Source organism: Chelonia mydas, chromosome 1, assembly GCF_015237465.2.
Source record: "Chelonia mydas isolate rCheMyd1 chromosome 1, rCheMyd1.pri.v2, whole genome shotgun sequence".
Lineage (NCBI taxonomy): Eukaryota > Metazoa > Chordata > Testudines > Cheloniidae > Chelonia > Chelonia mydas.
Genome location: NC_057849.1, coordinates 194,191,057 through 194,204,766, shown reverse-complemented (window position 1 = coordinate 194,204,766; position 13,710 = coordinate 194,191,057). Strand labels below are relative to the sequence as shown.

Here is a 13,710-nt window from a genome sequence, read left to right as displayed (position 1 = left end):
TGTCCGATGAAATGAGCTATAGCTCACAAAAGCTTATGCTGAAATAAATTTGTTAGTCTCTAAGGTGCCACAAGTACTCCTTTTCTTTTTATGGATACAGACTAACACGGCTGCTACTCTGAAACCTGTCATATATTACTAGCACTCAGTACATTATAAGTATTTTCCAACATTCCAAGGAGCCCACAGTCTACAGACAAACAACAAGACAAAAGTTAGGGGAAAGGAAACAGCAACAGTCAATTTATATTCAAGTCAGCTTAATTCACTATAAGCAGCAAGATAGAAATGGGTCTTTTAGAAGGATTAATATGTGGACAACCAGTGCAAAATATCCATAGAGAACTTTGACGAGGCTTGAGTTAATATTTAACTCTATAGTTAAAGGGATTGCCTCAGGCTATGAGGTTTAGGAACTTCCAGAACTTACACAGCAACCTTGCAGCTACACCAGAATTTATCTGCAGAAAAGGGCATTGGTACTAAACTCCAAAAGAATTAACAATATTCACTTTAGAAAGGATTTTTTCTTATTCAGTTTGTTTGGGAATGAAGCAATGACTGACTTTCTGAAATCATGATCCTTCCTATGTTTTGTTATTACACAATGGATGGTGAGGGGAAAGAAGTCTGACATTAGTGCTGGTGAAATGTACTGGATTGACAGCTGTAGAGCCTGAAGTTCTCCATACACAGAAGTCATGATACATAGGCAGTGGTAGTGAAAGCTTCCCTCACATAGCCCCACCAATGCACCTCAAACCTGACCTAGAGGAGCTCCCTGCAACACTTCAACAGAGGATTTGGTTTTAACAGCCCAATCAATTCTTATATATAACAGCCTGCACGATGCGAGGTAAAGCAACTAGCAGAGATATACCACAAGCACCGGCCTCTTTATTAAAAACATGCTCAAGACACCACAGGAATGCAGTACCAGAAATCAGAAACCTTGCTAATCCATTCCATAAACTAGATTATAGATTATTTTCTATGATAGTCCTGATATCATCTGGCATCAGAATAAGGAAACATGCTACCATAACATCATAAAGGTATCAGAGAGTCAACCCACAGCCCTGAGAATGTATATGAAGAAAACAGGAGTTGTCTGGAGGCAGCCTAATTCATTTTTCATATTCTCTCTTAAAGTCAAACACCAACTTCCTTTATTACAGCTAGCTTTTTGGCCTACAGGAGCAAGTCATAAAGATGTTATGATACACAGTTCTAATAGATATTCCATTTAATTAATAACAGGTTTAGTTTATGATCTCTGACTCTAGCATTGCTGCTCAAAGTAAGAATATTGCTGTTTCACTTCCCTCTACAGCTATTCAATCTCTTTTATTTTATTTGTAGGTATATAGTATCACTCATGGCTATAATGCCCCTGATTTCCATTCTGAGCCTTGTTTTACCCTTAAGAATAGTGTGGCATGCATATGAACTAGCTGAAGCAATCTCAGACTGAAGAAGGGCAAAAATAATATTTATCTTTAAAAAGGGGAACACAGAGGACCAGAGGGATTATATACAGTCAGCTTAACTTTGATATAGGAACAAATTATTAAACAATTCATTTATAAGCAACTAGCATATAGTAGGGTTATAAGAAATAGCCAGCAAGGATTTGTCAGGAACAAATCATGCCAAACCAACCTCATTTCCTCCTTTGACAAGGTTACTGACTTAGTGGATAAGGAGGAAGCAGTAGATGTGATATATCCTCACTTTAGAAAGGCTCTTGACACAGTCCCACAGGATATTCTCATAAGCAAACTAGAGAAATGTGGTCTAGATGAAATTATTACAAGGTGAGCATGGGGGGCGAGTTCTATGGGCCCGTGGTGCCTGGAAAGCTGTGGGGGCAGTGCCTGGGGGTAGCAGCACATGGAGACTCGTGGCCCACCCTGCTTAGGAGCCCCAGGTAAGCGCCGCACCCCCCACCCCAACCAGAGCCTGCATCCCCCCTTCGGCCCCCAAACTCCCTCCCAGAGCTTGCACCCCCTCCCTCCGCACCCCCTCCCAAAGCCCGCAACCCCAGCCCGGAGCCTGCACCCAGCACCCAAACTCCATCCACGCCCAGCCGGCACCCCCACCCCCTTCCCACACACTCTCTCCTTCCCCCAAACTCCCTCCCAGAGCCTGCACCCCTCACCCCCTACTGCACCCCCAGAGCCTGCACCCAGCACCCAAACTCCATCCCAGAGCCCAACCTCTCACCCATCCTGCACCCCAGTCCCCTGCCCCAGCCCAGGGCCTGCACCCCAGACCTCCTTTCCCTAACCAAACTCCCTCCCAGAGCCTTAGGCAGGTGGGAGGTGTAGTTTGGGGGGGTGTAGTTTGGGGAGGGGGACGGGTTCTAGGCACCACCAAAATTTCTACAAACCTACCGCCCCTGAAGGTGAGGGCACAACTGGTTGAAAAAAAATGTACTCAAAGCATGGTTATCAACAGTTCATTGTGAAACTGGGAGGACATACTTAGGCTCTGCCCTGGGTCCGGTATTATTCAATATTTTCATTGATAACTTGGATAAAGAAGAGGAGAGTATGCTTATAAAATCTACAGACACACCAAACTGGGAGGGGTTGCAAGCATTTTGGAGGGCAGGATTACAATTAAAAACAACCTTGAGAAACTGGAGAATTGATCTGAATCCAACAAGATGAAATTCAATAAGGACAAGTGGAAAGTACTACACTTAGGAAGGAAAAATCAAATGCACAACTATAAAATGGGGAATAACTAGCTACGCAATAGTACTGCTAAAAAGGATCTGGGGGCTATAGTGGATCACAAACTGAATATGAGTTAATAATGTGATGCAGTTTAAAAAAAGGCTGATATAATTCTGGGGTGTATTTACAGGCACGTCATATGTAAGACACAGGAGGTAACTGTCCTGCTCTACTTGGCATTGGTGAGGTCTCAGTTGGCGTACTGTATCCAATTCTGGGAGCCACACTTTAGGAAAGATGTGGATGAATTGGAGACAGTACAGAGGGCAGCAACAAAAATGATAAAACGTTTAGAAAACCTGACCTATGAGGAAAAGTTTAAAAAAACTGGGCATGTTTAATCTGGAGAAAGAAAGACCCAGGGGGGAGGGGGAAGAGTCTTGACAACAGTCTTCAAATATATTAAGGGCTGGTATAAACAGGAAGGAGATCAGTCGTTCTCCATGTCCACTGAAGGCAGGACAAGGAGTAATGAACTTAATCTGCAGCAAAGGAGATTTAGGTTCAATGTTCCCTCTAATTTTTGACAGGCCATGTGCGCAAAAAATTTCTTCTGTGCAAATTATTGTGCTTCTGTGCAAATTTTTGTGCAGTGTTTTGCTGTGTGCGCAGGGTTTAGGATCTGTGTGTGCAAGTACACGCTCACAGCTTAGAGGAAACAGTGTTTAGGTTAGATATTAGAAAAAGCTTTGTAACTATATGGATAGTTAAACTCTGGAATCGGCTTCCAAGAGAGGTTATGGAATCCCCATTGATGGAGCTTTTTAAGAGCAGGGATGTCAGGGATGGTTTAGGTTTACTTGGTCCTGCCTCAGCATAGGAGGCTGGGCGTGATGACCTCCAGAAGTCCCCTCCAGTCTTACATTTCTATGATTATATGAGTGGCATTCAATACATGGGAGCCAGCTGGATGTTGCCAACAACAATCATATTGAAACAGAGAATACTATTGCAAACAAGCCTATGTCCTGACTTCCCCAATAGAATAGAAAATGTGGATATAAAAGTTGTTTTTCACACAAGTCACTGAGTGACATTGTAACACAGTTTTATAGTATATATATCAAGTTAATTCTCCATCAGCTTAAGAAGAAATATCCTGATATATTACCACTTAGGGTTAGTGGAAAGCTCACTGGACTATAAATACCAATATCTGTTTAAAAGCACAGTTCTCCATCAAAGGCTAAAGGCCTAAAGGTTATATTTCTATAACTCACATACTTCCTTCTGTAAAACTTCCTTCTGCATATACTCACTCTTCCCTGTAAATTGGTCTCAATGCAAGTTACATTCCCCATCCTACATACACTAATTTGTAACCCTTTCATACATAAATTTCATGGTTTACCCCAAACCTTTCCCAAAATCTCAGGAAAACCAACAACAAAAGGAGAGAGAGAGAGATCTTAATGTTAAAATGTTGTAAATGGAAGCACTACACTACACACATTGCTTTTAGAAGGGGAAAATGTCATGCCCTTCCTACTCATCGTACTTCAAGGCTCTGTAATGTTTAAGGCTGGAAGGTACAAAATGATTCAAAGCAATATCCCATCTGTTATCTCTGTTCTAAACTTGTATGCAGAGTGTGTCTGAAATGACCAAATAAAGAGCTGTATCTCTTGATCTAGATTGTAATTACCACAAAAATAGAGTTCATACCTAAACTTGTTTGCTACAAACAGATGGCTGCTTGCTTTTTTGTCCCATTACACGGCAGCTCTGTCCCATTAGATCCTCTTTGTGGAGAGTGACAGCCTGCGAGGTCAGTTTTCTGACAAGGTCATCTGCCTTCAGAGTATGAAGGGAAGGACACAGAAAGTGGGTTGGGTTATATTTAGAGTTTGGTCCAAGTCAGTGTCATGGTTCCCCACTGTCTCTCCCTTGCAGCTCTGTCTCACATCTCTGGGTATAACTCTCTGCTGCTACTCAGCCTACAGAATACAGAGAAAAATCATTCTGAATTACTGTTGTGACTAGGTTTCTCAACTTGCTAAAACAAGTGAATTGGGAGCTCAGAGGAGGAATCATCAATTTCCTTCATTCTGTATCTTTAAACAGACAATTTTCTTTATGAAAGTGGATTTGCCCCTTTGGAGTGAATGAGACGAAGGAAATTGTCCAGAATACAGCAGAGGAAGATTTCCTGCATTAAGGTAAGCTTGTTTTACCTTGATGATATCATCATCATTGAGAAATTGGGTCGTTTGTTTAATGCACCAGACATGATTCTTCTGTTAGACCTGTACTCTATTTACCCTTAACATGAAGGGTTTTTTTGGGTTAATGACCTGAATATGGGTCTGGACAAATTCTCAGCTATTTGAGTGATGATGTATAAAATATCAACTTGCATTATTAATGTGGGAAGTAAACAGGAAAATAATTAAGAATACACCAGCATGTGCAATACAGTCTCCCTGTCTGATTAAATCAGATTTAAGAACACCACAGTAAATATTACAGATTTAGTATTAGAAAGCGCACTCCAAGAAACGGTTCCATTCTGAAAGTAAGCAAAAAGCGTGTATATGAGCGAATATATGTGAATGTATGCATGTGTGTGTAGTTAGTGATTATATTTACGTGCATTAAGTATATGCAGGTTCAGAAAATATGCTTTCCATTGACAGTAAGCATGTAAAATAGGGTTCACTGCAAGCAGCAAAGATCATTTTTAAATAAAGGTTACTCAAAAAGGTGCTCAGGCTCTCTCACATTTCCAAAGAAGTTGCACAGCTTCAGGGCAACTACAGACAGGATACAGAGGGCATATGACAGACGTGTTTTCTTTTCAACAGAATATTCAGACTGGTAGCGCACTGTTTCCTTGTAAAACTTAAAAGCAAAAGTAGTTTGTTTTCCTTATCTATTTTAATCTGTTATGATGTTTAAAAGAAAAGCATGGACAGAGTACAACATGCCATATGTAGTAAGGGCTAGGAAGAAATCTAGCCAACTAGAGAGGTGACACATTTATCACTTAAACATTACAGAATCATACAATGCTAATTTCCTTTCCACAGGAACATGATGAACAGAGGAATCTGTTTATAGTGAAGTGTGATAAGTGAATCTCTGTTCATAATATAGTAAAGAATCCTGAATTGTTTCAGTGCATCATGGCATGCACATTGCAATTCTTAACATTACAATGAATTTCTAATTAGAGCTAAACATTTCTGTAGAGTGAAAAAATGGCTTTCCTCTATGAAGCTTTCCTGTGTATTCTCCAGTCACATTAAGTTCTTGTTTTAATGCAAACTGTGAAATGATGCTCAAATAATAATACTAGCACACTTGAAGTATTAAAAACATTATAAGTACAGTTCACTTAATGAAATTAATATTTTGTTACTGCCAGACCATTCTTTGGTCCTGAAGGCCTTATGGAGTCATTTTAGTAGAGAAACACCAACAGAACTAAGGTGTAAGAGCAGTTTAATGCAATAGCCTTGTCTGTGGCTATTTATGGCTTTAGCCTTAATAAACAGCTCTACAAGTCTCACCATTCAATGCTAATGTGCTAGGATCCTCAAATGCAATACTTTAGAGTCTATTTTTGCTTTTGATTTGCTCACGTACCACCCATTGGTGCTAATGAACGTTATAAGGATGACCGATAAGGCTGTTACTAGCCCCCAAATTTGTGACACGGTCTACTTCTGTCCCTTGTTCTGCTGGCTGGCAGAACAAATAAAAGAGCCCCTAACACACTTCAGGTCACAGGACATCACCATACAATGTCATGAGTCCAACATGAGGAGGTTGTGTTGCTATGTGATGAGGATATGTCACAATGTGTTACTGGAACATGGGCGCATACACCAATGCAACACCACAATGGCTTCTTGAAAAGCAAACGCGAATAGGTGTCTACAAAACACTCAGCCAATTCTAGAAAACATTCAGCCAATAAGTTTCATTGTGAACAAAAGCTCCAGACATTTTTGACACTGTACCACTAGAAGTTCTCCTTTCTGTCCCCAGTGCAAACTTGTTGCAAAAGCATATACCTCAGTTGATGCATTTGAAGGCTGGTGGCCTTTATTTTAGGAAGAATAATAAGGCAACAGGAGATCACTGCCATTCATATGGAGTTAGTTCATCTGTGCAATGCCGACCAGTTCAATTCCTGTAATTAATTCCTGTCTCCTTTTTCTAATATATCTGCTATTAAACTCTTTTGTATAGTATATTACATTAGGCTAAAAAAGTATAATGCTTACATTCTGGCAGAGTCTCACATGCTGAAGGAATTTATCTTGATCATTTATCTTGATCACTTCTCTTAACTTATATAAAATCACCCTCTGATGTTACCTTCTTTCCAATTTCATTTAGCAATGTACTTGCAAGGCCTGAGTACCTGACTGATTTTTGGCACAATGAAAGACATAATGGCTGACATCCATTTCCACAAAAGTGCTTCCTAAAAGTTCATGGATCTTAACGAATAACTGTTAACGGAATCTGTCATTGTATAGATTTGGGCTAAGTAGGAGGTGATCATTTGGATTTTCTAGAGGATTTTTTAATGTGAGAAAATTGGAGGACAACATACTGTATGTTAGGCTGTAGAAGAAGTGCTAATGTGTTCCAAAAGTTCATTACCAGGTAAGGACTTAATAGTATTAAGCAGTTACCAACATAAACTAAAAATAGCAACAAGTCTTTGTAGACGGAATTGTTTTTACGTGGATGGGAGGTGAGAGAAATATAAATGTTCACAATGAAATCTGAAATCTTTGGTAGTTTTTTGCATATTGTTGCAAATTACAAACTGGTTTAGTTTTTGTGACATTTCTATGCTTGAAGGCACCTGCTGAGTGAAATTATTTGCACGGTTAAAACGTTATGCATTATGTTATTATTCTGTATGTTTTCCAAGTGATTTTTTTTTCCACTGGATTAAAAGCAAAGTAGATGTGTGTCTGATTTAGATATGCAAAGGTACCTTTGGGAGACAGGCTGAACTGCCACTGAATTTCAATGGGAGTTGGGGGCTAACTTGCTCGGATGACCTTGAAAGGCTCAACCTAAACTCTTTGGGACAATGACCATGTCTTCCTCTAAGGGATTGGTCCTACAAACTCCTTCTCACATGGGTAGTCCTTACCCAGACAAGTATTCTGACTGAAGTCAATGGGGCTGCTTGCTTAAGGACAACAGGCTTGATCCTGCACCCAGTGAAGGCAATGGGAAAGCTTAGCCAATATCTCAATACAATTATTAAAATACATGTGAGATATTAACATTTTAATATAAAAAGCCCACAAAGTGTCAAAAATTGGAGTATGGTAAGAATGGAGAGCAGACCTGTATTTGGATAAAACAAGTGTGTAGGGGTCGTGGTATTCAAAGTAATTCTAGCCCCCACACTGCCCCAACTACAAATATCACCTAAATCTGACCTCACTTGTCCCCTTCCTGGGCATACCCTGCTCAGCAGGATTTCTTCTCCCCAGCCCTTTTCAGAATGATCAGGGGCTGACACCTGAGCGAGCCTTATGCCTCACTTCTGCTGGGCTGTGCCAGTGCAGTCCTCTCTCACCCCAGCCTTTATGGGGGTCTTGGTGCTCTGGCATCTTTGCCCCCCTTCCCTGGAGAGGGAAAAAAGGCAGCAACAGGGCCCGAGTTCTTTGTGATCTCCCTTCGAGGATGGAAGGAGAGAGACACCAAGTAGATCTTCACCACCGTACCCAGTTAGACACAAGAGAGGGAGCACTGGGGTCTAGGAATCAACTTCCTTGCCCATTCTGGGGATTTGGAAAGGCCTTACCTTTTTTCTTTCCCTCTGCACCAAGATTGTAAGGATGAGGAGTGCTTGTCTGTTGATTACCCATATGCTGCCAGCTGTCCAGGCAGAGCTCTAAGGGCACATTCATCGATTCATAGATTCCAAGGCCAGAAGGAACCGTTGTGAACCATTGTAATAATCTAGTCTGACCTTCTGTATAACACAGGACAGACAACTTCCCCAAAATAATTCGTAGTGCAGATCTTTTAGAAAAACATCCAATCTTGATTTTAAAACTGCCAGTAACGGAGAATCCACCATGACCTCTGGTAAATCATTCCAGTGGCTAATTACTCTCAACATTAGAAATTTATGCCTCATTTCCAGTCTAAATTTGTCTAGCTTCAACTTCCAGCCATTGGATCATATTATATCTTTCTCTGCTAGATTGAAGAGCCCAATATTAAATATTTGTTCCCCATGTAGGTACATATAGACTGTAATCAAGTCACCCCTTAACCTTCTCTTTATTAAACCAGTGGTTCTCAACCAGGGGTACATGTACCCGTGGGGGTACACAGAGGTCTTCCAGGGGATACATCAACTCATCTAGAGATTTGCCTAGTTTTACAACAGGCTACTTGAAAAGCACGAGCAAAATCAATACAAACTAAAATTTCACACAGACAAAATGAGAACATAAGCAATTTGTCAGTAACAGTGCGCTGTGACACTTTTGTATTTTTATGTCTAATTTTGTAAGCAAGTAGTTTTTAAGTGAGGTGAATCTGGGGATACACAAGACAAATCTGATTCCTGAAAGGGGTACAGCAGTCTGGAAAGGTTGAGAACCACTGTATTAAACTAACTAGATCAAGCTCCTTGAGTCTATCCCTATAGGACATGTTTTCTAACCCTTTAATCATTCTTGTGGCTCTTCTATGAACACTCTCCAATTTATCAACATCCTTCTTGAATTGTGGGCAGCAGAACTGGACATGGTATTCCAATGGCCAGCACACCAGTGCTAAAAACTGAGGTAAAATAAGAATTCTGGTGCTGACAGAGTAAACGGATGGGTGACCAAATCCAAACAACACGTGTATCAGCTGGAAATATTCAACCATATTCAGATAACCAGTACTGATGCTAATATTCTTGCCTACACCGAGCACCTCCCAATGCAACCGAACAGCGACTGGAGCCGGGGTATTCTGCTCAGTCCTGCTGTCCCTGAGCCAAAAGGGCCTGGAATCATTACTCAGGCTCTGAGCTGGAGCCAGAGTATCTGACAATTTTCCCAAGTGATTCCCTTTGGCTGGTGATCAGGATGAAGAGGGGACTGTGCCCAGCTTCCCTCAGCCAAAGGAAAAGTAATGTGATGGGAGAGGAGAGGGCTGCAATGGAAAAGGGGAGAAAGTGGCCAAAATATATTCAAAACTAAACAACTGTCTAATTAGCTGCAATTCAGTTGCTCTCATTTTTAAACATGTATTCTGTGGCAGCATCTTGAGGGGAACCAGGTGGGAGCCCCATTGTGCTAGCCTCAGTACAGAGAAAATGGCAGTCCTTGACCTCACCCAGCTTACGGTCTACGATTCTTCATTAAGTCATCTCAAGAGCTGGACACAGATTTCCCATGGAATAATCATGCTGCATTTCATGTTTTATGCAGGCATACTGTCCTTGCAAATTAACTCATTTCAACATTCTTTCATGCTGATTATCGTGACTCTCAGCATGCCCTATTACAGGGGGGATGATAATGGAGATGGTGCTCTCACATATGGAAAAGGAGGAGGATGGGCTGGCTTATTAGATAGCCAACAAGGACAACAAAAAATTTCAAAACTGGAGTTAAGCAAAGAATTCACATCATTTCATTTTCTGCTGAAGAATCTATTTTCCCGCCTCATTTTATTGGTGACAGGGAGGAAGAAAAATCAGAGTTGATACTCACAACAAGCCACACAGCCCCAAGCTTCGTCTGACCTGCTTTTACAGATCCATCGCTCACAATGCGACAGAAAAAAAGAAAAAACTTGTCCATGGGGTTGCCCGCCGGATTTCACCCTCTGTGCACCAGACAAACAACATCTTAGTGACATCTCAGTATAGAACAACAGATATTCTGCTCTGAGAAAAACAATGGAATCTACTGCCTCCGTGCTTTCTCTGTCTGGGACATTGCTGGAGTGAACAGAAGCATCTCCGACACTGCATTTCAACTGTGCATTAGAAAATATTATCCCCATAAGGGGAAATTCACCCTTCCCCTCCCAAAAGCACCTGGCTTTGTGTTTCTATCCAAGGAGAGGCTGGGGACTGCCATCTGCAGTCATGGGCAGGCTACAGGGGCTACAACACAGTCTCTTTGTGACTGCTATTACAGTTGATGGGCCGGAATATTGACTGCTACTCCTCTGTCCTCCAAGCACAGATTCCTGGACATTGTATCCACTTAGACCTGGGTCTAGTGGTCCCTCCATCAACATATGGCCAAATATTCACCTCTGTAACAGATTATTCAGAATTGGTGAAGAACCCACTTCTGTGGCAGAAAGGGCACAGAGTCCCCCCTGTGTTGGATGAATTTTGCACTTAGAGCCAACTCCTGGGAAAAATAGCACAACTTGAGTAAATGGGCTGGGCGTTCAGATTAAAGCATGCAAAAAGCACAAGAACAAAACTGTAATCTGTAGCTACCACATGTAGTAGTTGGTGTCCACCTGAGCTTTGCAGGTACCACATGGTACCTCAGATGCAGCCCCACTGTTGCTCCATATGCAGATGTTCTGCCCATGCTCCCATCTACAGGCAAATTAGGGAGTTCTACTACGTGAATGCCCATTGTCCAGCCACTCACACAACACAAAGGTGATGTTTGGGACTGGCTGCAGGGAGGGCAATTCATGATTTGCCCCTTTGATTCTCTTAGAGGAGAGTATTTCTTAAAATGGCCCTTAGGCTTTGCTGGGTGAGGGGGGAGAATAACAATGAAATCTTCATTTAAAAGAAGAAAAGAAATAAGATGACAAAAAAGAGAATTAAAATGACCAATTCACAGTATTTGAACCATTTGATTTACCATGCAAAGAAACATCCCAGTTTTGTGTGCATCGGTTTGGACATTTTCAGGATAAAGATCATTACCTAGACCTTACATATCCACTTTCAGCTGTATACGAAGAGTGATTACTTTTACTGGACTGTGTCTTGCATTATTTTCAAAATTGAACATAGCTGTTTACAGCTTCCAGGCTACTGACAAACTAGAGCAGTCAACTGAAAATGAGCATTAAGGTTGGAGATCTATTTCTTTCCATGGCAACAGATGTTCTATAGCAGGTTCACAGATAGACCCTTGGTCCCACAAGGGATTAGCTCAGAAAAGTCCAGAAGGAAGACAATAGTAGGGGGAAATTACTATAACATTTCCACCATGGCCTGAAACTTGGATTTGTGCTCTGAAGCCCTAGCTGACATGAGTTTAGAATGTACATTTAATCTCTCAGTATGCTAAGTAAAGTCCACAAGTTAAACAGAGGAGCTGAAAAGCCTAGAAAAGCATTGGCATCAATGCCAAAACTTTGCTGAAGGGGCCTTTCTAAGAACAGCGTAGCTGTAGACTTCAATGCCAGCTGCCGAGGGAGTGTAATACATGCAGTGCTGACATAACAGTACATTTCATTCGAAGATTACTTAATTTTATTAAAAATATTTTTCATTAAAATTCCCATTTTCATGATATGGCCATAATTATATGGGGAAAGGCAATTAAAATTCATTATATATTTATATAATTTTTTCATTCATTCCTCAGGCAAATATTTCATCTTCAGTTATATATACTAAATGTCACCAGCCTCAGGTAACTTGCACCAGGACTAAAAAGTTAAATCTAAGTATAAAGACTGTACTGAATTCCACTCTCTATCCTACTGCAAAGAGGAGATGTATTTGTGCATATCTATGCATTTTATATACAGACAAATATGGATTGAAGACCAACTCCAACAGACAATCCCCTGCTTTAAGCAAATATTTTAAAGTAACCTTTCTAATTCATTTTTTACAACTTTTATTCAAAGCCACCTTTTCTAAGAGTCATTTATTGCTGGCCCCATGGCCGGTCATTTACATGGAAAGTAAGAACAGTGTGAAAACTCTCCTACGCACACAATGAACACTATTTAAAAAAAATCAATATTTAGCGTGCCATTGCATTTTACTTTACCACAGTATTTTGGAATTTCCTATACCACAAACAACGCTGCATGAGAGAGAGAATGCATAACCAAAAGAGGAAAAAATGCAAGTCACTCCCAACAGTAGACCTTTGGATGATAAATATTTGGGAAGATCTCTCTATGAAGTTCAACAGCTTGAAAAATAATGTGCATAGTACAATGAAAACTGGATATGTTAGGCCAAATCTTGTTTGTCTTAGTTACATGAGTGGACCCACCCAATAAAATAACTTATGAAAGTAAAAGAGGCAGAAAAGGTTACTTATTTTCACATCCCTTGTTTGGTGGAGTAGAATTAAGGGATAAAAAGGTCAGTGCTTGCTCTCTTGCTGAGAGCCATTAGGAGTGGTGATCTCCCAATGAAAGAGGAACAAGCATTTGGCTTGTAAATTGTTAATCAGAGTCACTTCCTACACAGGGGACTCTATCGGTGCTGGTGTCACCTTGTGAAATCATTTTAAGGTTTGCTGCCTTCCGTTGGGTCTGCAGGAGTGCGATGCCAAGATCAGCTGTTTGAATTCCCAGTTTGGAACATAAACATGTGCTGTAGCTGCTTATGCAAGTAAAGTAGGGCTCAGATATCCTGCTGATGAGGGTGGTATTAGGCTCTGAATAGAACAGAACTAGCTACTACTTCAGTTTCAGTCCGTTACTGCAAAAGTCACCCTACTGCTATCCCCAAAATAAACAAAACACAAACCTTTTTTATTTTTAAATTGTTTTTGCATGTCTTTAGGTTTCAAAATTAAACTCTCCCATTAGCTATATCAATAATTAGGAGGGGAAATCCCACTTGGAAAGGAGGGTGAATACTTAATTTATTTGTACTCGTGAAAAGTGACAGATTAAAACCAACTGGATGGACACAAAAGTAGCGCAGTCAGTTGCTCTGCAGTTCTTCCTACATAGCGGTGCCAGTGCACATCAAGCCTCAGCAGCAACACCCCATGCTGTTTGACTGCTCAGGAGCTGA

At 40.8% G+C, this 13,710-nt stretch overlaps 2 protein-coding genes across 5 annotated transcripts in view; one reads left to right on the top strand and one right to left on the bottom strand.

Moving 5' to 3' along the window:
• The window catches only part of CMSS1 (cms1 ribosomal small subunit homolog), a 361,068-nt gene that overhangs the window by 55,985 nt on the left and 291,373 nt on the right, over positions 1-13,710 (bottom strand). The window contains exon 1 of one of the 3 annotated variants that reach the window (XM_043538603.1): positions 4,410-4,541. The exons of the other annotated variants lie outside the window; for them this stretch is intronic. The gene's annotated coding sequence lies outside the window, so the exon portion shown is untranslated. Of the gene's footprint in view, positions 1-4,409; positions 4,542-13,710 lie in introns of those variants that run through there. 3 annotated transcript variants of the gene reach the window in all.
• The window catches only part of FILIP1L (filamin A interacting protein 1 like), a 284,630-nt gene continuing 275,528 nt past the window's right edge, over positions 4,609-13,710 (top strand). For both annotated transcript variants that reach the window (XM_037908272.2, XM_037908258.2), the window contains exon 1: positions 4,609-4,903. The gene's annotated coding sequence lies outside the window, so the exon portion shown is untranslated. The remainder of the gene's footprint in view (positions 4,904-13,710) is intronic.